Source organism: Gadus chalcogrammus, chromosome 14 (genome assembly GCF_026213295.1).
Source record: "Gadus chalcogrammus isolate NIFS_2021 chromosome 14, NIFS_Gcha_1.0, whole genome shotgun sequence".
Classification (NCBI taxonomy): domain Eukaryota; kingdom Metazoa; phylum Chordata; class Actinopteri; order Gadiformes; family Gadidae; genus Gadus; species Gadus chalcogrammus.
This window is the reverse complement of record NC_079425.1, coordinates 19,128,508-19,156,007: the sequence shown is the minus strand read 5'-3', so window position 1 is coordinate 19,156,007 and position 27,500 is coordinate 19,128,508. Positions and strand designations below refer to the sequence as shown.

The window sequence follows — 27,500 nt, the reverse complement described above, 5'->3', positions numbered from 1 at the left end:
TCTCGAAGGGGATGAGGACGAGTGTGGTGAAGGGGATGATGTTGGTGTCTATGAAGCTGATGATTATGATGAAGATTGAGGTGATAATGAAAGTGTTGTTGTTGTTGTTGTCAGTTATGTTTTTTTTATACATATAATTCATAACACATTATATTCTTCGAACATCAAAATTATATAATTTGTTACAAATGAATACAAGTTATATAATTTCATCCAGTTGAAAAAAACTTTTACCAACTTTTACCTTCCCACCTGTTTAAACCTTCCTGTCCTGCTTTACTTGGGAACAAAAGGATGGGATATTTGCAATTCCTATGCAGGCAACCATCCTTCCCCTCACAGGTGCATCGGATTCGATTAAAGAGCTATTATTTGAGTGTGATTTGTTCGAAAATTACATCGCCTGCCATCTGTCTGCCTTTGTATGAGCCAATTTACTTTTTAGGTTGCTAAATTCTAGACCAATCAGGACATCACTATCTTGATTGGTTCTCAGAAGCCATGTTGTCTGTCCATCAAAGGTGCTTGAAATGAGACACATGGAAGAAAAACGCAGAGAGGGAGTAGAGAGGGAGGTTCACTCTCTCTCTCTAGCTCTCTCTCTAGCTCTCTCTCTCTCTCTCTCTCTCTCTCTCTCTCTCTCTCTCTCTCTCTCTAGCTCTCTCTCTAGCTCTCTCTCTCTCTCTCTCTCTCTCTCTCTCTCTCTCTCTCTCTCTCATTATCTTAACTACAGCACCTCTAATGGTGATATTAATATAAATGAGTAGCGTGGATTCCTATTATTACTACCCAATGTGTAAGTAGTATTATGGGATGTGCACTGTGTGCTCTCTAGGTTGAAGCTTTGAAAAACAAACTGTCTGGAATTGCCTCATGCACTGCTTGTTGTTTTCACACACGGTGAACCTTCCTTTCTACATGACCCCCTCCCCCCCCCACACACACACCCACACACACACACACAAACACACACACATACACACAAACACACACCCATACTGACATGTCACACACACACACACATGCACAATATAGCGTTATGAATCTCAGAGTGCACTGGAAGGAACAGAGACAAGGTCAAATGAAAGATGATAGGGAGGAGAGAGAGGGATGGAAACGGTTGACCTTTCAGGTGGTCTGGCCTCCATTATGAATCACCGCCTGCGTGTGTCTGAGTCAAGAGGAGTGCCGGAACCCGCCCTTACTCACCATGCGTTTCGTACTCTCCTCTCCGTCTCTCTCTTGGTTTTACACTATAGCTTGCCTTATCTTTTCTGGCTGTCATAATTCCTTTCTTTCTTCCTTTCTTTCCTTCTGTCCTTCTTTCATTCTGTTCATACTTATGTTCTTCCTTCTTTCCTTGTGATCTTTGATCCTCTATATTTTGCTTCTCTTTCGTTACTTTGTTCTTATTTAATTTCCTTCCGTTGTTTCTTTTTTTTCAGTAATTTCTTTCTTCTTTCTTTCCTTTTATCCTTTATTCATTCTTTTACTTTGTTCCTTCTTCCCTCTATTCCTTCCTTCCTTATTCCCTTTTGACTAGCATCGTTCCTGTCCATCCTTCCTTCATGTTTTCCAATTAATAGGTGTGTGCCTCTGTGTGTCCAATGAGTTAGTTTGTGTGTGTGTGTGTGTGTGTGTGTGTGTGTGTGTGTGTGTGTGTGTGTGGGGGGGGGGGGGGGGGAGTGCATTTCACAGCAATCCAAATCCAAAAAAGGGTGTCCAATCCCTAATCCCTGATGCATTAACGTTAGTATCCACTCTGCTATTAGTTTACCCTTTTCACAAAAACGCCCCATGGGGGAATAATATTCATAGGGATTTGTTTAATGTCAAACATCATTAGGGTTGTCCTGCCATTTAATTATAAACAGACGTCTCGCTAAGTGCTTTGAGACACAGATAGAGAAAGCCAAAGTGAGCCAAAGAGTGCTGATGGTTGCTGCAAGGTACATCTCCCAATCTCTGGCTGCCTCTGCCATCATCTCATGTTACTTCTGTGTGTGTGTGTGTGTGTGTGTGTGTGTGTGTGTGTGTGTGTGTGTGTGTGTGTGTGTGTGTGTGTGTGTGTGTGTGTGTGTGTGTGTGTGTGTGTGTGTGTGTGTTGTGTGTGTCTTTGTGACATTCTGAAACTCACTTTCTTTCATACAGAGCATCAGTTAGTGGGCAGGGCTATGTGTGTCTGTGTGCAACCACACTTAGCCACTTTAAAAAGCTCTGAATATTATATTATTTATTTTTTTATCAGCAATCAACGGTAAAGAAACAGTGATAACATTTTACAGCAGCCATAAAGTATATAGTCTGTAAGTATAAACAAACACAAGCACACTGACACATACACTACATTCTTTATTCACTATAGTAACTCCTTATCATATTATTGATTACGTATAGTTCATATATATATATAATTATGTTATAATACTCTAACTCTACCTGTTAACTGCTTGGTTTTTACATGCTGCTGCACATTTCTGTCTCGATTCTTTAGCTATGACTAAATATATTCAATATTTACTGGCTTTTAACTGAAGGGAAGTCAGACACTTATATACCATGACTGCATGTGTACGCCGACATTTGCACATCTATAAGTATTTCATCGAAGAAGACACCTGATGCTATTGGCTTGCTACAATTATCAAATAGAATATATGTTTATAGCGAATAGCATGTACACACAGATACACACACACACACACGCGCATGCACGCACGCACACACACACGCACACACACACGCACACACAACACACACACACACACACATACACACACACACACACACACACACACACACACACACCAGACACACACACACACACACACACACACACACACACACACACACACACACACACACACACACACACACACACACACACACACACACACACACACACACACACACACACACACACACACACACACACACACACACAATCTCCTACCTTCCTTCACCCTGCCAGCATCTCTGTTGTCATGGAGCTGATAAAAGAGAATCTTTCACTTCCCGATGGAAGATTCACTGAAAGATTCATACAATCATACATAAAATTGCCAGGTGTTAGGTTGGTGCTCTGCTGGCTTTTTTTAAAACCATGCCAGTGATATGGCTTAAGTTGGAGCATCGTAGTGCTATAAAGTGCTCGGCTTCTTGGCATTAGTTCTAGCTTCAGAGCTAGAATTACAGCTAGCATTCAAGCTTGTGCTAGAGCTAATATTAGAGCAAGCTTTAAAGTTAGCATTAAGAGCTAGCAGCACGAAAGAAGAACAATGTTTTTTCAATGTAACTTCAGTGAAAGCCTCTCTGCTGTAGGAATTATCATGATCAGGATTTTTGTTCGACTAAAGCATTGTTGATTCTATCTGGATATTACATGTATTACTATCAACAAATCATACACAATGATGTTTTTATTGATATTATTAATATTTTTTTGTACCACAATTGGGTGGGCTTATTTGAACACACTCACTCACACACTCTCACAAACCCAGTCAGCTAGTGTTCTATGTTCTTTGGTACAGAGGAGATGGTGAATGCTATAATAATAATAATATCAATAACCACCACATGATGGTCATGAGTCATGAATTTGTTAGAAATAATATAGATGGTCTAGCAAGACTGCCCCTGGCAAGAAAAAAAGGAAATGTTTTCATTACATGGTGTGTGTGTGTGTGTGTGTGTGTGTGTGTGTGTGTGTGTGTGTGTGTGTGTGTGTGTGTGTGTGTGTGTGTGTGTGTGTGTGTGTGTGTGTGTGTGTGTGTGTGTGTGTGTGTATAAAGGTTTGCATAATATTTTACAGACAACATTGGATAGATTACTGCACACACACAACGCCATTCTTGGTATGATGGAAATGCTACTATAATCAATATCTAAATTATGTACAATTCCTGAAATGCTGCACATTAGCATTTATATACTCACACATATTCATATTCTCATGTTGATGTGTGTATAGGCATCATGTCTGCACACCGACATGTCCATCAAACAAAATTAACAATAATTTGATACCTAATCATAAATATAACTGTAAATCCTAAAAAAAACAGATGTTTGAAGTATGTCCTTCAAGTTGCAGGCATTCCGGAATTCTGAAGAACAGAGGATTCCATTTCAGTTGAAAGGACCTACAATTCCTGACAAGAGTCTGCAACCTTATCCTCCATTGCCTACCTCTTAAACACTAGTCTCACTGTCTCATGGTTAGCACCATATAGACCACCAAGGGTTTCTGAAGTGCTCACAGGAAGAACATTCAACTGAGTTAAAAGGTAATCTATTGAAATCATGTATTTTCAAATTCTAACTGTCACTGAATATGCCCGTTATAGAACTAAACTAATTTGAACTAACCCTGTATCATTTGAAAGTATTCAAATGCTGCTAATCTTAAAATTCCAAACCGGAAATAAGACCTGTGCAACTCATTGCTAAAATATTTTTGAAATTTTGTATCCTGTATCTCGCTAAATACTCATTTTTAGTTTACATGTGTTATCAATTTGTCCGTACCTATTATCACAATCATTTACAGTTTCAAAATCAAAAAAAACAAAAACTTTTCATTACCAAGGGGAGAAATAAGTGTCTCAGTAACTGAGAATGGAAACATGACAATGTTCTCATCCGTGTCCTGTGGGAATAGATGTGCGCATGACTCAGTGAGAGAGTAAGAAAAAGAGAGAGAGTGAGTGAGCGAGAGAGAGAGAGCGAGTGAGACCTACAGGTTATCTTTCACCGTGGTCAGAGGGCATGCCAAGACAACTACAAACCAACACCAGGAGATAATGGCTTCTTCATGTCTCTGAGAACCAAGAGAGAAACACTTTGCCCTTGGTCTCACAGAGAGAAGAAATCAAATCCTGCTCTCTCTATTGAACCCCAGATCTGTGTTCTTTTCACATGATTCATGATTCATTTTGCCTTGTCCATGGTTGGGATGGACCTTTAAAAAAACATCCGCAGGTTTCTCAGAACAGCAAAACATCAACTGAATTATTATGCAAGTGTAATCATGGGCTGGCAGGGGTTAGGAATAGAAGATCAGTGCAGATAGTGCAGTCAGTACCTATATATGTATTATACCATAGGAGGGATGGTTAGAAAAGAAAATGGACGATTAAATACATCAAACCCATGGACTTAAACCATTGATTCTGAGACATACAACGAGGAAAGTGAGGAAATTAGGCAGAGGCGCATTGCTATGTGATGATCAAAAGAACATCATCTTTTTGAACTAATGATTAGATGAGGTACTAACTAGTCTTTATTCTATGGTAGCCAATTAAGATGTTTTAAATAAAGTTGAGATTGCTGGCTTCAGTATAAAACAGGTCACAAACAGTTAGTACTACACTTCACTTCATTTATAAGTAGGGCTAAATTATTTAGTCTAAACACCCGGGAGCTCTCCCTGCAGGTATATTACGAACAAACATGAAAGTTTTCCCGGAGATTCAGTCCCCTTGGGTCTTTTCACAGAAGAGAGTGGATTATTTTATGGGAAAACCAATTTAGCTAGGCTTAATGAGGATGGGAATGACACAGATTGGATACATGTGAGGTGATTATAGGTATCTAAATAGCACTGGGAAACTCTCCAAGCCCTCCATTTCAAGAGTTTATTCATATTCTTTGTCCGATTATTATTCGGGGGCTTTGCTTTTGACCGCATAACACAACCCAACCCCTGTATTGTAGTGCAAAATAATAAATTGTGGCCAAATTGTGCGTATTTCTGTGTGTGTGTCGTTTTGCTGAAACATAGAAAATGGGGGCATGAATGGTATTGAAATAAATAAGAACCGGTCAAATAATGGTGTGTCCAAGCGTGGAAAAGAAAACCCCCAGCCACGTCGTCCGTCTTCTAATTGTGGTGGTAATGCGGCACGCGGGTCGTTGCTCGCCGTTCCGCCGTCTCGCCGTATTAGTGCTGAGCCGTCCTCAAAACCCTCAGCCTCCAGCGCTCCAACGCTTTACGACCATTACCACAGTTCATTATTCAAGAAATATGTCCCCTCTCTAAGCGCCGCTATCTGCACTCTATCAAAACCCCCTTTCTGTTGTGAAAGGGCGTTTGGAATCTCTGGAGTGCCATTTAACCGGCGCAATTATATTCCAGCAACTCATGGATGATATAGGCGCACCACGGGCCCCCTCTCCGGGGACAGGGCCCCGTCTAAATGACTGCCCTTCCGCAGACCCGCCCTCGGATGCTGACAGAGGTGGGGAAAGGGGGCGGGGTGGGGGGGTGAATTGATTGCAAAAAAAAGTTAATGGCTGTTGTCATGGTGACTACACCGGGGTTGGGTGTGATTAGGATGAGGGATGGGGGTTGTAAGTCCGAGAGGATACTGCAACATCGTGTTTTAACACAATCCCCGGGTTTGTTGGTTTCGCTATAGAAACAATTGTTACAGCTGTGGCTCAGGAGGCGGGGTCCTGTTTTGCAACAGAGAGTAAATGTTGGTGCTTCGATAAATACAAACACCATGTTAGCAGGAAGGATGGGGTCAAAATGGGCTGGCTTTGAACCCTAACATCCGCAGTCTACCTGTAGGAGTCCTTGAGAAAGGTGCCGAGTTTATAATTGTAAACCGAGTGATTCATCCCTCTATCAATTGATCAGCACTCCATGGATTACGAGTGCGACTAGATTGCAGTGTGATAATACATTGCAATATACTGGGGCGTATCTGAGGAATTTGAGGTATATAAACTTTCATTTGCTTTCTTTTGCCATCTGCTACGGTGTGTTGATCCCTGGGGAATCCTCCGAGACAGTGGAGAGAGAGATTGAGTGGTTAAAGATATTCAAACATCAGAGTGGGCCACTCCCAGTGTATTGATTCTTGTAGATCGACCTGTGTCATGCAGAATGAGTTTTATGACGGGTGGTGGTCTATTTAAACACTACGACGTAATTAACTGGCCTCGGCATCTGTGAGTCTCCAGCAACCTGCGGGACATACACAGGAGGTCCATCTAAGGGTCTAATTGAGTCAACACCTGTAATTGTTTTTTTACGGTTATTGTATACGCGACATGCTGTATGCATATGCCGATTGAATCATCTTTAAGAAGTATGTCAGGGTTAAATAGATGCAGCCAATTGCAGATCATCATCTGCAGGATTGAAGTCAAGATAAACTTTGCTTAAAGATATTAACTTCACATTCGCAGGGTGTTTCACTTCCGTCAAATGATTCCTCTTAAATTAGAGTGGTAAAGAGTTCAGTGTGGGACACACATGCTCACCTGCTGCATATTGTGTAAGACTCAATATGGAAAATATTGGAAAGCTGTTATATTAATGGGTGAAATGTTTCTGACATATTTCCAGGTTAATTTATGAATAATATGAGCACACAATCTAGAAAAGTCATTTTTAATTTCACGGTGCATTTAACCCAAGCTGAGGCAGGGGCACAAAACAAAACAGTGCCTTCTGATAGATGGCATAAATTGGAGTGGATATGTAGTTGTACACCAACACATACACAGCTTAATGTTTGTTGGTCTACAACTACACATCACCTGTGTAGCTGATGTGATGCAAACTTCTGTTTGACATGAAAAGTTCCTAGTCATCATTTGCATGTTTACCGGTCAATGAAGCTCTCTATATGCTCTTGCCCAATATTTCAAACTGTCACACCCCTTTTACTTTTCCAACTGGTCACACCATGTGTTGCTAGGGAAACATCTTCTAGTCAGAGGGGCCAGGGGCAGACCAGGTTCCTTGGGACTGACTGGTGCAACTCTGACAACATGCTTCTCCATTGGGATGTGTGGTGGAAATGCACCTTAACTATTACCAAAATGAGTACAAGCATATGCATATATTCCATTGAGCCCGACAGAACATCCGTTACAGCAGCGTGTTACAGCTAGACAAACATTATCTTGACCTCCAAAAAATCGAAAAAACAAAACCTTTGTGACAGAGCATATTCTATACATGTTAAGTTTAAGGTTTGACAATTTAAGGTTATATAATATCTTCAATCGCATGTCCAAGTGGATTTGTTTTTTCTTGGGTGGCCCTTTCTTTGTTTTCCAGCTCGAACCGATTTTGTCTCTATTGGATTGCCCACAGAACACATTTGAAATGAACACAAGACATATTGTGCTCATGGCTTATCAATCGATTAATGACCCAGTGCACAAGGTCGTACCTGTCCTCTATTAACAAAGACAGGACGATGACATGTACGGTACTAATTAACCTGGCATGAGTGTTGACCTTTGATGTTGGCCGGGATGTTTTAATAAACCCCACTGAGAGCAAGGCCCTATGTGCCACGAGGCATTTGGAGGACAGGTAACTGATAGCAAGGATCAATGATTTCACCCTGACTGGTTTGCCATGCACAGGTGTGCATGATTAGACCTAATTGGGCTATGCCAAGTGGAGCTGACTGGAGAGAAATTAAGACGCTACTTAATGTTTTTTGGTCAATATTCAAATGCAAATATACAATGTATACACAATATACTAGTGTGGTAATGATAGGCATATATGTTGAGATAAGGAGTAGTTAAATTTGAACACTTAAAGGCATCCGTTAATGTTGAGGAATGTTGCAGGTCAACTTGGATTTAGGGAGAGGGCTTAGTTTATGTGGGGCGGTGATTTGCAGGGGAATGTGCTGCCTGTTTATTCGGACCAGTGAATGGTTTAAGTGTTTGTTATTTAATCCTGCCCTTGGTGGGTTTATTCCTTGAACATTGTCCCTTGTTTTGTGTATACTCCTTTGCACCTATCACAGCTGCTCGCTACCATCCAACATCTAGGGCCTAACAATGTACCCTTCAACCCTTCCATTCAAGCAATGTCCATATCGGTAAGTCGAGCGCAGAAACCTTCTAGAATCATTGGGGAAACCATGACGACTCCATTGACATGCATTGTAAACCTGTCTGCCGGGATGAGGGAATGGAATTTAGAGTTGTCATGGTTTCCATCGATTCAAGAAGGTCTCCCCACCCAATTAACCAATATGGGCAGTCGGTGCATAAGCTCTCTGCAGCCTGCTGGACATGGAATAACTATTTTCTCATACATTTTATATTCTCATATCACGTTACCTATTAGCTAGGTCCTCTGCGACTGTCGGATCAAAGACCTTCAATTAGTTTGCCGGTTTTACAGTTTGTGAATACATTTGACCTTGCTGTAGAGAGAACAGTTTGGGCAGATGGGTTGTCCTCCAACTGCAGGTTGTCCTCCAACCTGCAGAAATATGTCGACCACCCTAATTACTTTCTTACAATATCAACTCCCAGCCTTTCTTTTGTGCTATTTTTTTATTTTGTATTTTACCTCATTGAGGTTCTACTGTGAGATGCTACTCTTCCCTTTCATTCCTTATAATGGAATGACACGGTATACACGTAGGCCCTTTCTCCCAGGAGAGAAGTGTTAAAAGTGGAGCACCACCTACACAAGAAGCCCTTGGTGTTATGTTCACAAGTAGCTCTTCTGAAGGCATTGGGACTTCATGTCAGAGCACTGATGTCCATATGATTTAGACATGGAAGCAGATCCTTTTAGCTCACAGAGTGTGTGTTAGTGTGTGTGTGTGTGTGTGTGTGTGCGTGCGCAAGCGTGTGTGGGTGTGTGCAACTTTTTGTTACCCTAGGTGCAATGCTGAGTGTGGTGAGTCTGATAACGTGTAACATGAGTTTCCACGACAGTTTGGGGTCATCTATGTCCACACACACACACACACACACACACACACACACACACACACACACACACACACACACACACACACACACACACACACACACACACACACACACACACACAAACCATACAATGATGTAGTACGTGCAATGTATTCTTGTTAGATCACTTCTATCTGGTGTATCGTTAAAAAAATATGTTCCATGTTAGGCAAAGTATATGAGGAGTATTGTGGAGGAAAGGTGCAAGAGAGAGAGGAAAAGAGGAGCAACAGAGGGAGGAGGAGAGGAGCCAGAGGGGGAGGAGGAGAACGGAAGAGTGGGAGAAGAATGATGTTTGTGGAGGAGAGGAGTGAGAGGAGGGGAGTGTGGAGCAGAGGAGTGAGAGAAGAGAATTGTCAAGGAGAAAATTTCCATATTACAATATATTAAAAAAAACTAGACCTACGTTATATATTTTGTTGGGTTGTGTATCATACAATGTTCAAAACCAGAGAGGTCCAAGATTTATTCAAGGTAATGGTGTGTATCATCCGGTCGCCTGTTTTTGGCTTCAAATCGCATTTACCCCTGAACCTCCACGGAAACACGAGAAACAGCAATCCAGTAGTGACCCAATTTATTGATATAAGACATTTTAACATTAATTGTATGATTGTTTTGACCATGCATAACAGCTTACTTATCTAATGATATGTTAGCAAGTTAACGTTACAATAGATAACGTTACTTGTTGCTGTTTCTTGAAAATTAAATGCCTTAACAAACTTAACGTGACTAAAACTTTAATCTATTACCAGATTCCATGCTGTCACACAAAGTATTCAAAATACTTCTTTGGTTATTGTTTTGATAGGGAGACCCTAATTGGCATTGACATTTTATATCATACCTTTAATCGCTGGAAGTAGTCCACAAAAGAAAAGGTAGCAAATCATAACTGACAAAGAAAAAACAAGGAAGGTAGAAGAGGAGGTAAAGGATGTGTGGGCAGGGAAAGAGGAAGGAGAGGCGGGGAGGAGGGCTTCACACCTCCGGGATGTGTCATCTGTACTGAGTCATATCGCTTTTACGTTCTATAAGACGTTTCATAGATTTCCTTCCCCCTCTTCCTATAGAGAGAGGCAGGCCATAGATGTCTGTTAAACACGGCCAGGCCACTCAGAGGAGGAGGGGGATTTGGATTTGTATATCTTTTCAGAGAGACGAGTGGACTGCCAGATTTTCAGAGCCAATGCGTAGATAAGAGGGGGAATGGAAGGCAAGTTATAATTACGAAAATATAATAAAAATGAAATCAGCAGAGAAGATGTTGAAATATTCTCTGGGATAGTGATGTAATATGGTTTATAAAAAAAGGTGTTTGTCATACTACATATTGTAAAGGATGATTCCAAGTCTGACTATTGTAGAGACTAGGCCTCATAGATTTCATTGTGTGTCAACTTTTACCTTTGGAGCGTAATATCTGTTGTTGCATCACACTGTATTGATTTGACTTTGATAGTATCTTATGGAGTATCTTGGAAACCTTATTTTTAGACACCATTGAGTCATGGATACACACAAATGCAGGCAGAAACTTGAATGAAATAGACCTGCTATAATTAACACACACATACACAAATTCTCCCTGTCACTACTTTGAATGAATTTATATAATTCTTAGCCCCACAGCTGACACAAGAGAGGCACCTTAGACGGGATAAGATTGCTCTTCTGCTCATCGTTTTTGCCAGTTATCTGAAAGCGTTCCCCTTTTCCTCCCTACTAGACGTTATTTATTGGCCATCGCTCTGCTGTGAAGGTTACACAATGCAGTGCGGCTCTGGAATTATCCTGACCTTAACTCTCGTGCCCCTGGCACACACACATTGATATTTTTTCGGGGGAGAAAATAACCATTACGGCGAGATGAGGTGACATAAATCAAGTGGCTCTGGCGCATTGCCCGCTTCCTGTTTCCTGTTTCCTGTGTGACACGGACGATGTCCCCAAAGGAAAGGATAACTGAGAATCAGGGCGTGTTTAAGATTAATGGGTTGGGTGTTTGATTCTTTGACATTGTGAACTTAATGTGCCACATTTAGTGTTAATTATTAATACAATGAAGTGAATGTAAGGACAATAATCATGTTCCATGTTACAACCAAAAACTAAAAGAAATTCAGACTAGATGGGCAAACAGAATGTGCACATATTAACACATAATTTGTCTTAATGACGATGTTATAGTATTTCCTAGTCATTTAGCATTCATAATAGCATACAAATTGAATAAATTACATCACCATTAAATTCCGATCGTTTAAGCAAATAATGGCAGCTTGTCCTACAAATAACTGTGATGGCCATCATAAAATGAAAGCATCTTTCAAAAATACGATTTCTTTTTGTCCCTCAAACTGTTATTTTGACAGAAGCGATTTGTTTACCCTGGCCTAATGGTCTTCTTGGCTTGTATCCATCAGGTCGGTAGAGTGGATCTTGTGTCTGAGAACTTGCAGTGAGATGGAAATGCAACACATAAACCAAGCACCTGACAGTGAGCCTTTCATTTCATCGCCTTTAATATTTTTTTACTACCCTCTCAGGTAGGGTGGCTGTTCAAATTAGCCGTCTCGCCCTAGCCAAAGACCCCGCTGGGCAGCATCCTTATTCATCAACGCCATGAGGCCAGACCAATTCTAATATTATTTTATGACCCTGGTATTTTTTCTCATCCAACTTTCCTTCAATAACTTCCAACTTACATTTTATGACTTCGCTCTTCCCCTCTCCTTTACATTTTTTTCTTGTTCGTCAATATATCCTGCGTACCCTCTCTCTCTCTGGCTCAATTTTATTCTCCATCTAGATTTTTTTCTCCATCACTTACTTTGCCTCTCATTCTATCCCTCTCTCTCTCTCTCTCTCTCTCTCTCTCTCTCTCCCTCCCTCTCCCTCTCCCTCTCTCTCTCTCTCTCTCTCTCTCTCTCTCTCTCTCCCACCTCTCACTCCCACCTCTCACTCTTTGCTGTTCTCCTCTGCTGCTATACCTTGATATAAATAGTATTAGGTTAATATTAGTCAGCCTCTATGTCTCTCTTATTCTTGTTCTCTCTCCCTGTCCATCAGTCTGTCTTGCTCTATCACTCTTCCTCTTTTGCTCCAATCCTCTCTCTCTCTCTCTCTCTCTCTCTCTCTCTCTCTCTCTCTCTCTCTCTCTCTCTCTCTACAGTATATATATATATATATATATATATATACATATATATAAATATCTCATTCAGTCAATGTCTCTCTGTCTCTTCCTGCTTGCCCATTATTCCAGTAGTGTTATGTGTCCAGCTTCCATGGGAAGCCTATATGTGTTTTGATTGGCTGCCTGGCGGCGCTGTGGCAGGCAATGAAGGCCGGGTTATAAAGCATGGGAGAAGCCCACGGGCAGCAGCTTGGATCCGCTGCTGTCCCAGACAGGGATATTGAAATAGGGAGATTGAGGTGCTGACAGATGTGCCGCAACTGGAGGATTATAGACTCATGAAATATAGAAAAGGATGAAACTAGAAAGATCTGTAAAACATAACCAATCGTCCAGTTGGGAGGAAAGCTCTTTTTAGCATATAAGGATATTTCCTCATTCCGTCATCCCTCGAAACTGACTAGGGTAATGTTCCCTGAAATACACACGAAATTACCTTTCTCAGACAAACAGATCAATAAGCCATCAAAGTGGAGGATGTATGAATCCCTCAAAAAACCTTAAGTCTGAGAAGCTTGTCTTTAACCCTACAATCTTTTTCATCTGTGGTTTGATGAGCTGAAGTGAAACACCTCATTGTAGCTTTCTAGTATGGACCAATTACATTATGAGAGATATATTTATGCATTACACACATTGTGAACTAACAAATAAGAAGTTTAAGGTGATATTTGACCTTCGACCATTCAGTTTTGGTATAGTTGGGACTTGATGGGCTACAGAGGAACTACTGGAACATGCAGTCTTTGTCCAACTCACCCCATTGTTGTTTGTGACTTTGAAAGTTTGTTAGTGGAAAGGGAATACCGCACAAATCAGTTTGAATTGGCAATAAATAGGATATGACATTCAGAATGTGAGCCAGGATTGTTTATTATAAACACAAAATACATTGTCCAATAAGCTGAGAGAAGTGTCTGTTGAGGACCGGTTCCTGTAATAATGGTACACTGGGGCCTATCCTTGACCTGCCTGCGAGTCGTTAGAAGACCCCTGTGTGCTGAAATTGGAGGATTTTCTGGGAAATTGTCAGGACAGCCAGGATTTAGAGGTAGGTGCTCATAGGGACTTTAGGGAACTGCTGTCCAATCAAAGGCTGTGTTGAAGCGGATGATCTCCATAGAGGAAAGAGTTGGGTAATAACATTGAAATGTGTTTTTGTGCGTGGTGTCCGCCTCCAATATTTTAGTTTATTTTTATGTTTTTCATTTGAATCAAGCTCTGTCGCTATAAATTGATTTTGTGGTTAAAACAGCATAGCTTACATAAACAAACAAAATGAGGCTATATCCAAAGCAAATGTTATGCTGCTACCTATTATTATCAAAATATAGATTTTTTATTGATCCTGAAGGGAATTCAAGATTTCCAGTGGCATGCTAACTCCCCTGACACAGACATACAGTAAATATAATACATCGCTCCAAAAATGTAGGAAACATGTGTTGAATAGTTATAGTTAAAAGTAACAATCTACTATGGAAGTACTATCTTTAGCTTTAAATTTAACTCGAGTTTTCGCTCGCGCAACCTCTAGTTGTAATTAAACCCATAGCAATAATGTGGAAACCCCAGTCGATAATGTAACAAATTTCTGAGCGCATAATATATAACATTATGCCTATAATTGTACAACATATAACATTCGTTCGCCACAAAAGACACTTAAAAGCAGTGCCAACATTTTAATATTTTTTAACCATTCAGCAAAAACAAAATGTAACAGGCTGATTATCATTTAGGGGGCCACTCAATGACATGCAGAAGCGTCATCAAAACGCCCACTGAAGTGGTGTGAGAAATACCAACTTTCTACTCCTCATTCACATATAAGGTTATTTACATTTCCTACTTAGACAATACTACCTCAGGGGTAGTATTATTCAGTAGATTTTCAGGGTACGAATTTCAGGATATGTTGTTCACATATACGGAAGAATATCCGACTTACACGTGTGTCTGAATGCAGCTAGTGTGAGAGGATTTGACTACATTATAAAATTAGTCAATTTATAGTAACAGGGGTAATTGTTCAATGGAAAGTGTAGTATACTATGCATGCAAATCCATTTTGTGTGTGTGTGTGTGTGTGTGTGTGTGTGTGTGTGTGTGTGTGTGTGTGTGTGTGTGTGTGTGTGTGTGTGTGTGTGTGTGTGTGTGTGTGTGTGTGTATCTGTGTGTGTGTGTCTGCATTTGTGCCACGTGTATGTGTGGTGTATATATTTGTGAGTTTAGTTAATCATTGCGACCATTTGAAGTATTTAATGTCTTCAATCAATTATAGAACAAAACATTTCGTTGTTACAAATCAACAACATGATTGGTTAAAGTTTAACCTTTCAGTTGAACTTGCAAAAACATCAATAGCCCTTTCAAGTCATTGCTAATTACATTCTCATTTTAAAGTACAGCTGTCCTTGATCAAATAATGAGTGACGCGATGATAATGATTTACCTGCTGTTATCGAGGAACAAACAATTAAGCGCCAATATAAAACTTCTACTGGGAATTTATGATCAATGCAAACTTCCTCTTCCTCAAACTTCCTGTAAAAGTAAAAGAGCAGTTATAGCAACAGCAAACGTACAATAGAGAGGCCTGTCTTATCAGCAAATAAGTCCTGTTCAAGATGCAAGCTGCAAAAAAAAGATAAATAGCAAACACATTCAAAGATTATGGCTACATCTTGATATTCATAATATTTTGACAAAGAAAATGGCTGAAAGAAGAATGTTTCTTTGCTAATTAAATTGCATGGAGTATACTCCCTAAAGACAACATTAAAGGGTTGTTTATAATTTATGTTGAGACCCATGAGACCCATTGTATTCTAGAAGCAGTACAAACATAGCAGTTTATTGTTTTTAAACCAGCAGAGTGAATACCACCAGTGGTACGCGTACTGAATGTTCTACTTGGGATTTTGTTCTTGATTTGAATCTTGAAATCCGGTGCCATTCATCCAGGACTGAATACCACCGTTGGTACCCGTATTGAATGTTGTACTCTGGATTTTGTTCTTGATTTGAATCTTGAAATAGCCATTTAGCCCCATTTACAATAACATACACAATATTTAGATGATTGAAAAAGGGCAGCCACTAACCCAGGGATAAGTGCTCGAAGGTTTGGTGATCAGTCGCAAAGTGAAGCACTATCAATCGGTCAACCATTGAAAGTTTTGGTTTCAAACACAGGCTCTTTAAATCCAGCTGTCAGTATGTCCTTCTTGCACATGTTCAGCTAGCTGTCCTGCCCTGACCCTGACAAGGCCCGCTGGCCTGGCGCTAGAAGGGCACCCTGCATGTGATCCGGTCCCATCCAGAATATGAGCCGGTCCCACTGGAGGACTTCAGAAACCACTAACTGGGGCACAGAGTCTTTTGCCCTCAGGGGCTGCAGTCAGGGCACTGGATTCATGTGCTGCTATGGCCTGGAGCTATATATGCCTCTGTGTGTGTGCGCATTTGTGTGTGTGTGAGAGTGTGTTAGTGTGTGTGTGTGTGTGTGTGTGTGTGTGTGTGTGTGTGTGTGTGTGTGTGTGTGTGTGTGTGTGTGTGTGTGTGTGTGTGTGTGTGTGTGTGTGTGTGTCTGTGTGTCTGTTGTGTGTTTGTGTACGTGTATTTGTGTTCGTCTATGTGTGTGTGAGTGTGTGTGTATGTGTGTCTGTTGTGTGTTTGTGTATGTGTATTTGTGTTCGTCTATGTGTGTGTGAGTGTGTGTGTCTGTGTGTGTGTGTGTGTGTTTGTGTGTACTTGTGTTCATCTGTGTGTGTGTGTGTGTGTGTGTGTGTGTGTGTGTGTGTGTGTGTGTGTGTGTGTGTGTGTGTATTCATACTTGTTTTCATCTGTGTGTTTATGTGTGTCTTGATTTAATGCATGGGTCTATGTGTTCTGTGTTAATGTGTGTGCAGGTGCTCAGGGTTCATGTGTTTCTGCGTGTGTGTATAAACGTGTAGTTGTGTTCATCTGTGTGTGTGTATGTATGTGTGTGTGTGTGTGTGGGGGTATCTATGTTTGAGGGAGAGTCAGTCCTTGTATATGTGTTCATCTGTGTGTTTCTCTGTGTGTGTGTGTGTGTGTGTGTGTGGTGTGTGTGTGTGTGTGTGTGTGTGTGTGTGTGTGTGTGTGTGTGTGTGTGTGTGTGTGTGTGTGTGTGTGTGTGTGTGTGTGTGTGTGTGTTTGTGTTGTGGGTATGTGGGTGTGTATCTACATGTGTGTGAAGGTTGTTTATCTATGTTTGAGAGTGTGACAGTCCATATATGTGTGTTCATCTGTGAATTTTTCTGTTTGTGTGTGTTTGTGTGTATGCGTGTGTGTGTGTGTGTGTGTGTGTCAATGTGCGGTGTAATGTGTATCTTAACACCTTGATGATGCCCCATCAGCGTTGCCCTGTCACCCCTGGGCTTGAACCAACCCCCACACAAGTCCCTCACAGACAGAATATCACAGACATAGCATCATAAATGTCTGGTTCTCCGCTTCAAAGCTGTCAAAAGCATCATTAAGATCTCCTGCACAAACAAATGTATGTGTTCTTCCATATAGTTTAACTAACACAAATGTGATGCAATGTTATATAATGTGATAAACCGGACTCATCGCTTTGATCTCATAGTTCAACCTTTCTATAAAATAGTTAAATTAATAAGGTTTGACCAATGGAATGGGGGACATCCATGCATTCTCCATTCGTATAAATAGTTGATGAGGATGTTGCAGACCGACGTTTTTCACAAAACGTGTGTGATGGGGAATTCACTAAAGAAAGATGATTTCAGTTTAACATCATGTTTATTAAAACGAGCCCTTCTGAGGCATCCACAATCAATCCGCCAAATCCTCTAGGTTTGGAATTGATTTAGATCAAACTGAGCGGATTATCCAACAGGTTGATGCAAGGAAAAAGGTCTCGTTGAGTTTCTGCATACAATTATTTGTTATGATACACAGGAAATGGTGGCTTCACTCCTCCTGAGATTGTGGCAAAATATTGGTTTATTCTTTTTCAGAGCATTTGCTCTGTGTGTATAGGCTTTGTAAGCGTAGTGAAATCCAACAGTTTAAATTACTATTTTCTCTCTGTTTCATAGCTGGCTCTATTTCATCCGTCCACCAATCTCATCCTTTATCTTCCTTCTCTTTCTTTTAGATAATTTTAGAGGCTGATCCTTCTATTTCTTAATGGAGTTATCTCTCTTCATCTTTCTCAATCCTTTATTTCCCTCTTTCTCTCGGTCTTTCGTCAGTCGTACTGATTAAAACGTACAGTTGCGTCATGCCTCTTCGCTTCTGTCCCTCTCCCCCCATAAGACCTGTGTGCGGTCGAGTAGAAAGAAACCAACCAACCAGGGACACTCCAGCTGAAGTCCCGATTCAGAGATCTGAGGAGAGATACAGATGAACATCAATAGCACCACTGTTTAAAATGTGGATCACGACCGTGTTTAGTGTTAACTTTGTACAACCGTGCATGGTAATTAATTATTCACAACGAGCAATGGTGGATCAAACCAGGCGCTGTGTTTCGATGTACATCACTTTACTCTTGTCTGCGCATTTGTGTGCATGCGTGGGATAATCTTAATTTTTTGGGGATTCAATGCATTGAATTTGTCTTTAATGAGAGCAGCTGCATATTTTTTCATATTTTTGTCTCTTATGTCTTATCATGTTGTTTGTAACGCTAAGCACGAACTTCACTAGTCTAGATCTTCAAGTTAATATGTGTGGATATTTTATTCATCAACTTGCCTTTCGGTTGTTTTACATGCTATAATATAATCTATCTATAATATTTAAGAAGGCATACTTTTGTTATAAATCGAGGTGAAGTTAGGTATGGTTTAATGGCAACTGAAAAAACGAGAGAGCAAAAGCTGTAGAGGTCGTGTAGGCTACCACAAAGAACATTCAACGTAAAATGTAAAATAATATAATTGTAGTATATTATAGTATAATTGAATCTTGCATTCCTTCATTTATTATACCTCATTGACCAAATCCTAATCAGTAAGCAGTAGCGCCCCGAAGTATTTAACCTAAGGTAATTGGATAATAATTTAAGGACATCTCTCTCTGGCTGCTTCCCTAAGTGTGATATTGCGTGCAGTAAATCAAATGAAATAGTCATTGCACAGATATTGAGGTGAAGATGTACTTGACCTATATGTAAGGGTGTAGTGAACCTATTAGGACTAATGGACCAAACATGTTCTTCTCCTATGGCATAGTGGGCCTTAATACAATTGATTTGCCATTTTTCCGGCCAAGAAAGCAGCATAAAATGTCATCCACAGTTACCAAATATAACAGAGGAGACAGAGAAAAAAAAGAGCAAAGGAAGAACTAAAAAATATTTAGATTTCTCATCAAAGTACATATGTAAACAGGGCAAATTAAAACCATCAGTGTCAACAAGGTGTCAAGAACGTAGTTACCAATGCTTGTTAGCATTACTGGTCAGCCTGTGATACAAAGAATACCCTTGTTTCACAAACTGAGATAATGCTTCCCAATATAAAAATTTGGAAGCATATGAGGAAGGCCTCATGCAATGCAACTCTCTGCAAAGCTTTTGGAGCTTTTGAAACATTTTATTTATCCGGATCTTTCCTGCAGTTTCTGCCTAAACTGAACACATTTGAAGGAAGAGGTTCTTTTCTGTGAACGTGACATTAGCATCTCAGACATTTTGAGCCCCCTAGGAATAAAATGTACTCTATGAGTTGTCAGAATAGAGGCAGTTCATGTCAAACTGCTCCATGACAATGATTGTGAAGGTGTGTTTGTGTGAGTGAGTGTGAGTGTGAGTGTGAGTGTGAGTGTGTGTGTGTGTGTGTGTGTGTGTGTGTGGGAGGGGGGGATTACCTTTTATATTTTCGTATTAAATACCTACAATATATGATTGGTAATTAGTAATCATGTTCATCCTATTTACTACGACTACACAGGTGTTTATCACTTTAACTCACTCACTGGGGCACACACACACACACATACACACACGCATGCAGGAACACAAATCTGTACTCTCACACAAACTGACACCCACACCCACATCTACTCATCATACTCTGACACAAGTACACACACACACACACACACACACACACACACACACACACACACACACACACACACACACACACACACACACACACACACACACACACACACACACACACGTACAAACACAAACGATGCTCTGTCCTCTCACACAAACTGACAACCACACACATGCAAACTCACGCACACACTGACACCCACACATCTTCAGATATTCACACATCACTCACACACACACAAACACACACACTCACACACACTCACACTCACACACACACACACACACACACACACACACACACACAGCCGCACACCTTACTCACTTACACATGCTGACACTCACACACATCGACACCCACACTCACTGACACCCACACACCTTTGTACTCACGCACTCTTGACACCCACCCTCATACACACGCACTCTCTCTTACCCACACGCGTCAACCTGTCTTTCCTCCCCAGCGCGCTCACACTCAATTGAGCCCGTCATCTCCCCTTAGCTTCCTTAATGGCTGTGCACTCCTCTGGAGCCATTAGAGACCACGCCACACTATTGGAAATCAAAGAGGATTTACCAGGGTGAGCATGGGAGGGAAGAGGGTCCGATGGAGGGGGAGGGAGTGAAACGGACAAGGAGGGAGAGGGTGGGAGAGGCTAAGACAGGGACAGAGAGGGGGGAGCAAGAGAGGTTGTGAGAGAGAAAAAGTCGGAGGGAGAGTGGAAGAGGGGGAGAAGGAGAGAGGGAGAGAGAGAGGAATGAAGGGATGAACGAGAGAGGGAGGCAGGAGAGACAGAGAAGGAGACACAGGGAGGGTGAGGGAGAGGCTAAGAGATTGACAGGGAGAGCATGAGACGGGAGGAGAGAGGGGGACAGAGAAAGAGGGAGAGAGAGAGAAAGAGAGGGGGAGAGGAGAGGGAGAGAGAGAGAGAGAGAGAGAGAGAGAGAGAGAGAGAGAGAGAGAGAGAGAGAGAGAGAGAGAGAGAGAGAGAGAGAGAGAGAGAGAGAGAGAGAGAGAGAGAGAGAGAGAGAGAGAGAGAGAGAGGGGAGAGAGAGAGAGAGAGAGTGGGGGGGGGAGAGGAGAGGGAGTGAGCGAGAAGAACAGCAGCCAACAGAGGTCACAGTGTTACCTAAACACTTCCCCAGCCCCTCTCCCCCCATCGGGAGATTGCTTTGAAAATGAATCCCGAACTCAATCTCGGCTACAGTTACAGCGGTCAATGTGATATGAATCCCGAGATCTGATACCGCAGAAGGAATGTAATAACATGTAATTCATTGAGCGGCTCTCCATCAGCCCTGTGAGACCTGGCTTATACAACGCCATGACAGCGGCGTGGCTGAAGAAGGCCTCTCCTCCCGGTGGCCTCCTGTCTTCCCTCCCAATCTTTCGTTTATGCTAATGCTAATGGCCATGCTAATGCCCATGCGGTGGTATCCAGTAGCAGGGTAATTATGCGTGCGATTAGCGCCGGACACACTAGGAGTTCAGACGGGCTGTGTAGATAATGTGTGCCTAGTGAGAGTGAGACTCGTAAGGAGACAAACACTCGTTTTTTGGACTTGCAGTATAATAACAATATAATCATTATTATTATTCAGATTGTCTTTTTCGACAAGTGTTGTCAACAGTGTTTTAATACTGTTTTCCCGTTCAGAAAGTCTATTTTGACTTGAAAAGACCTGCATAGAAATTGTCTTATTTACCAAAAATATTTAGAGAAAATTATACATATTCAGCAAATGAACGCAGCAAAATCAGTTTTAAAGAATTATTAATACCAATAAACAAACAAACAGAGCTTGAAATCTGACCTTACCATATATGTATACCTCTATATCTCTGTATATCTTTATATATAGTGTGGTGAAGTTGTAGCAACACTGCTGAAATTGGCATCATTACCAGGATGGACAAACACACACACACACACACACACACACACACACACACACACACACACACACACACACACACACACACACACACACACACACACACACACACACACACACACACACACACACACACACACACACAGCCCTGGCCAACTTAGTGCCAGGGGTCATTACCACATTCCCATTCTTCGGTGGTCTCAGCATAACTTAACGGCAGGGACTGGAATAGAACAGGCAGCATCAAACGCTCTGCGGTTGGGGAAAACGCCAATGTGGACATCTGTGGTCTTTGACGACCAAACTTAAACGGCCTTGTTTTGCAAAGAGCCGTTTCTTTTCAGTCACTGGTTCATCATAAACCCGTTTAATGAGCTGACTCTGCAGATTTCGGGCAGTTTGGTAAACAAACGCAGCACAGCAGGGTTAGTGACACCCAGAGAATTGTCTATATTTACCCTGTATTGAATTTGTTGGTCCTTATAAAATTATGGCATCAGATGTCAGCATGGAACCCAAGGTGAGCCAGATTAAGTTGACTGCTGAATGTGTATCAAAGAGAGCAGTGTAGTTTTAGAGGCACACGAGCCCCATCAATTCATGAGCGTACAAGATTTCATATCAGAGTGTGTGTCTATAACGTACACATTTTACAACCATAAATAACGCGTTACTCAAGCTTAGTGGACGCAGTGGATTTCCTTTGTGACTACTGCCCACCAAATCTTCACAGGTACCAATAGATACAGAAAGAATGAAGACAACAGAGAACCTAATTATGTATTTCCCCCGGTTTTCCAATGATTTCTTCCTAAGCTTATTGACAATATGGAGGGACGCTGCCCCACCTGTCCACCTCCAACATCCTTGCCTCCTCCTCCTCCATCATCAGCATACTAAGCCCCCATGTTTCTCCTGCCGCTGTGAGTGCATGCACCCGCAATCTGCCCAATGCCAAGCTCACCCCTGTGGGAGAAGAGGTTTGGAGAAACTATCTGAGCAAGGGAAACAGCGGAGAAGATCAGTTTTGACCCCCTTCCATCCCTCCTTCAGAGGGCTGTCCCAGGAAAGTGACAGACACCCCCCCCCCCCACTGCCCCTTGCTGTGCATTCCGCTTAGTGGATTCCAGAGTCCACCTTATGGACAGACCCTTATACACGCTTTACTGCACACTTTGCATGTTGCTGTCACCATGGTTCCATCGAGTTGACCCCGTGGTGACCCTGTGCTGTTTACTTTTTGTTTGGGTTTGAATGTGTGTGTGTGTGTGTGTGTGTGTGTGTGTTTGCATGGGTGTGCATTTGCACAAGCATGTATATGTATGTGTGTGTTTCTGTGTGAATTTGTATGTGTGTGTGTGGGTTTGTGTGTGATATAAGGACTGAAATAGAGTTGTTCTTGTGGATTCAGATTTTGCAATGTCACATCTATTATACAAAGGCTGTAACTCCAGACCTTATGCATGGATTGTTTGGGGCCAAAGTCTTTCTCTGAGAATAATGAATCCATTTATCTTCTGTATTTTTGGAGATTCCGCAGTGGCACAGTATCAAACCATGCTTGCAGCAATATCAATATTATCTCGGCGCTACTAAATAAAATATGAAACTGCTCTTGAGTGTCGTAACTGAGCCACACACAGCTGGCATTATTGTGGGTCTATGCCCGATGTGTTGGCAGGGGAACTAACATATAACTTCTATATTTACGTTGGTAGGGATGTTTCAAAAGACTCGTATCGTACGCTTATGTCACATAGAGAGGCGAGTTTACTGCCCTGGCTCCCATCTGTCCTGCACCTTGGCCACCTTCCACCTAACGTCCATGTCGGGCAGAGGAGAACACCTCTCTTTCAGGGGCTTTTCATCCGGCCTCTGCTGCCGGGAGATGTTTCCTGAAAAGTGTGTTTGATATCAGAGAATAGCAACACCGACTCTGATGGTCGACTGGTGGTAAGCTGTTTGATTAAAATGGGACAGCGCACACATGTTCCCTCGCACACATTCACTCACGCATATGCCCACATAGATGCACACGCGCACACACATTCAAACTAACATATGAACTTATACAGATACACACACACACACACAGGAACAGACACACATAATGAGAGAGAGAGCGAGATGGCATGATACCAACACACACACACACACACAAACCTACCCAGGATCACACAAAAACACAATGAATGAGCGACAGAGTGAGATACAAAAAGAGAGAGACATTGAGAGAAAAGGAGCCCCCCCCTCACTCCCCAATGTGGGGAGTGAGGGGGGGGCTGCCACCACCAGGACATGAGAGACTAGGGTGGGCTGCTTTTGATGGCTGTCCAGGTTGGATGGAGCCTGCAGGCAGCAGCCGGCTGAGGGCGGCTGGGGCGCGGGGGCGGTGGGCGGTGGTCTTTACTGAGGATCAGTTGTCTGCTTCTCCTGCTCTCATCCCTGCTGCTCCCTTCATTCCCTGCACTCCCTGCGCCTCTTTCAGCCTCTTTCTCTCTGTCCCACTCTCTCTATCTATCTGCCTCACTTTCTATCTCACTCGCTCTTTCTCTCTATGTCTCTGTCTTCTTCTTTCTTAACATCTCCGAAGCAGTTTGGAGGTTTGTACTATTAAAAAAACCAGTACTAAAATACAAAGAGTCCTCAAAAAGGGGTGAAATATGGATTATCAACAGAATTATATTGAAATATTGATTGCAGTAAAACGTGAGGTAATGGAGAGGGAGAGAATCAAGGTATTTCCTGGAACTGGGCCACAGAATGAGTCTTTACCCATCTCCATAGATATTAGTGACTCGACAATGTAGGTGCACAATATTAAGAGGTATAAAATCTAACCACATAAAATATTTATTATATAACTGCAAAGTTATATATCAAATAATAAAACGTACATGCAGATACATTTATAATACAGGTTGTATTGGCAATCCTCTCTCTGTCTCACCCTCTATCCGTCTCATTGACTCTCTCTCTCTCTCTTCCTCACTCGCTCGCTCGCTCTCTTCCTCTCTCTGATTTAAACACCATCACAGAGGTAGTCACGGAGAGCTGAGAGTCATCCACAGACAGGGAGACTGGTACTATAGAAAGTGGTGCGGCGGCGTTCACAGATCTTAATTGCATCTCTTGCATCAGTAAGATCAGTGAAGTCTCTGAAAGGAGGAGGCTGAATTGGGCTGGCGGACCCCGGCGGCGCGGTCTCTGTCGGAGGCATGAGGCGTCTGATTCAATCAGACTCGCGCGGGAACGCTGTCCTCTGACAGAAGATGCTTTAAATACCTGAGTACACCGATACAGTGCACATTCATCGCGTCAATCTACTCGTAACTCAGAGCTCCTAACTCAAAAGTCTTGGCTGAAAACTTAAACTGTTCGTAGATAGGCTGTCACCTTACAATTGTATGCAGTTGAGGCTGTGTGTGCGTGTGTGTGTGTGTGTGTGTGTGTGTGTGTGTGTGTGTGTGTGTGTGTGTGTGTGTGTGTGTGTGTTATTTCTGTTAAAGGATTAGGGAACCATTAAACTGAATAATGGGACAAAACCCTGGAGCTGTAACCTTTAAATAATGTGGTCGCGTGTGTGTGTGTGTGTGTGTGTGTGTGTGTGTGTGTGTGTGTGTGTGTGTGTGTGCGCACGCGCGTGCGTGTGTGTGTAGGTACAGGTTTTGTGCTACTTTACACCGTTAAAATGTGGACCAAACACAAAAACAAAAACAGATAAGTACATAATAAAGCAGCACATGAAGTCAGGTATTCACCCTGGTACGGTCATAGTTCAAATTAAACAGCTATGTATTGGTCATGGTTTTGTGTGTCAAGCCGTTTAGAGAGGTGCCCCGGGAGGGCATAGGGGGAAGAGAGGAGAGAGAGAATAATGTTGGAGGAGGAGGAGAGAAGAGACAGAATAATGGGGGAGGGGGACACGCAGGTCAGGGGCTGGTTCTGGGGGATTTGTTCGGGTGATGGTTGGGTTCTTCTGTGTTCCAATTATGCTCCGGAGAACCACAATTACACACACTGATACACAAACTCAGTAACACGCACACACACACACACACACACACACACACACACACACACACACACACACACACACACACACACACACACACACACACACACACACACACAAACACACACACTCTTTTACACCACACACACCACACACACAGTCTCTCAAACACACACACACACACACACTCTCTCTCTCACACACACAAACCATGCTTGCTTAACCACGGATACAACCATACTCAGACACACCGATGCACACACTCTGAAACACTGACACACTCACCTACACACACCCCAACACTAACCGTGACAGTGGTACAATTCGAGCTCTGCCAAGGATGGAGGGTGTGAAAGAGGAGGAGGAGGAGGAGGCGGAGGAGGAGGAGGAGGAGGAGGAGGAGGAGGAGGAGAGATGATGAGTGAAAGTGACAGGAAGTTGGAAAGGGAAGGCAGGAGCCAGGAATGAACAGACCGGCTGACAGCAGCATAGCTTCCAGTGGAAAGCCAAGGCTCTCCAGGTACAGGAGAGAAGGTAGAGGAACACGTTGAGGTGGGAGCAGCAGGAGGAGGAGGAGGCGGAGCGGGTGTTCATTTGACAGGATGAGAGGAGATATTCACTATGCGAGAGAAGTCGAGGACTTAGAGAAAGAGGACATTTGGGAAGTTTGGAGATATGGACTTGTGGGAGGGTGTCTGGGCTGAAACAAGCTGGATGTATTGACACATTGCTTTTCTATAGTTGTTCTTCTGTTGTGTTGTGTTCAGCTTATGTTTACTGTGTATGAATAGCAATTAAGATCATTCAAGTTTTATGAAGAAAATAAAAATGTTTTATGTATTCCTGAACTAACCACTATTCCTCTTAATGTGCAGTGTGTATAAATAAGTGGCATCTAGTGGAACAGCCTCGCCAGAAATGGAACATAATATCCATTTGTATGTTTTAATTTGTGTATGATCCCATGAAAATAAGAATAGTTGCATCTTTGAATGGGCCCTTTATATCTACCTAGGGAGCGGGTCCATGGAGCTTGTCATGTTGCGTTTTATTTCTACAGTAGCCCAGAATGGACAAATTGCTTTATTGAGAACAGGTTTTTAATTAAATCCCCAAAAACATTTTTGGGGTAACAGTTCCAGGAAAAGAAGGGGGCGCGATAGCCCCATGCTTACAGCCCATGTTTGATACATTATTAGTACCCTTTTTGTGTAGGAGTGTTACAATGATCAATGTTTTTATAAAGAATGCAATTCTGAGAATCTTTACCCTCTCTCGGACACGCTTCATCTAGCCTAGGGAAAACAAACATGCTCTGCCCATTTGCCAAAAATATCCTTTCGTATTTATAGCATTCCTTTCAAATGGAGTTTCACACTCTTTTTAATCCAAGTGTAAAATTGTTCAGCGAATGGCAGTTTGTTGATGAGGGGGATTTTTAAAAAATTAGTGTGCATTCTTTAAAGCATACATGTTTGGAGACATTTGTTTTTGAGGTTGTAAAAGTAGGTCGATACATTTATGGAGAAAGTTTGTTCACAAAACGAAATGGCTGCGATAGA

General features: G+C 42.1%; 1 protein-coding gene across 1 annotated transcript in view; it reads left to right on the top strand.

Annotated features, from left to right (window-relative positions):
- LOC130404008 (MAM domain-containing glycosylphosphatidylinositol anchor protein 1) overlaps positions 1 to 27,500 on the top strand; it is a 132,742-nt gene that overhangs the window by 48,783 nt on the left and 56,459 nt on the right. The gene's annotated exons all lie outside the window — the stretch shown is intronic.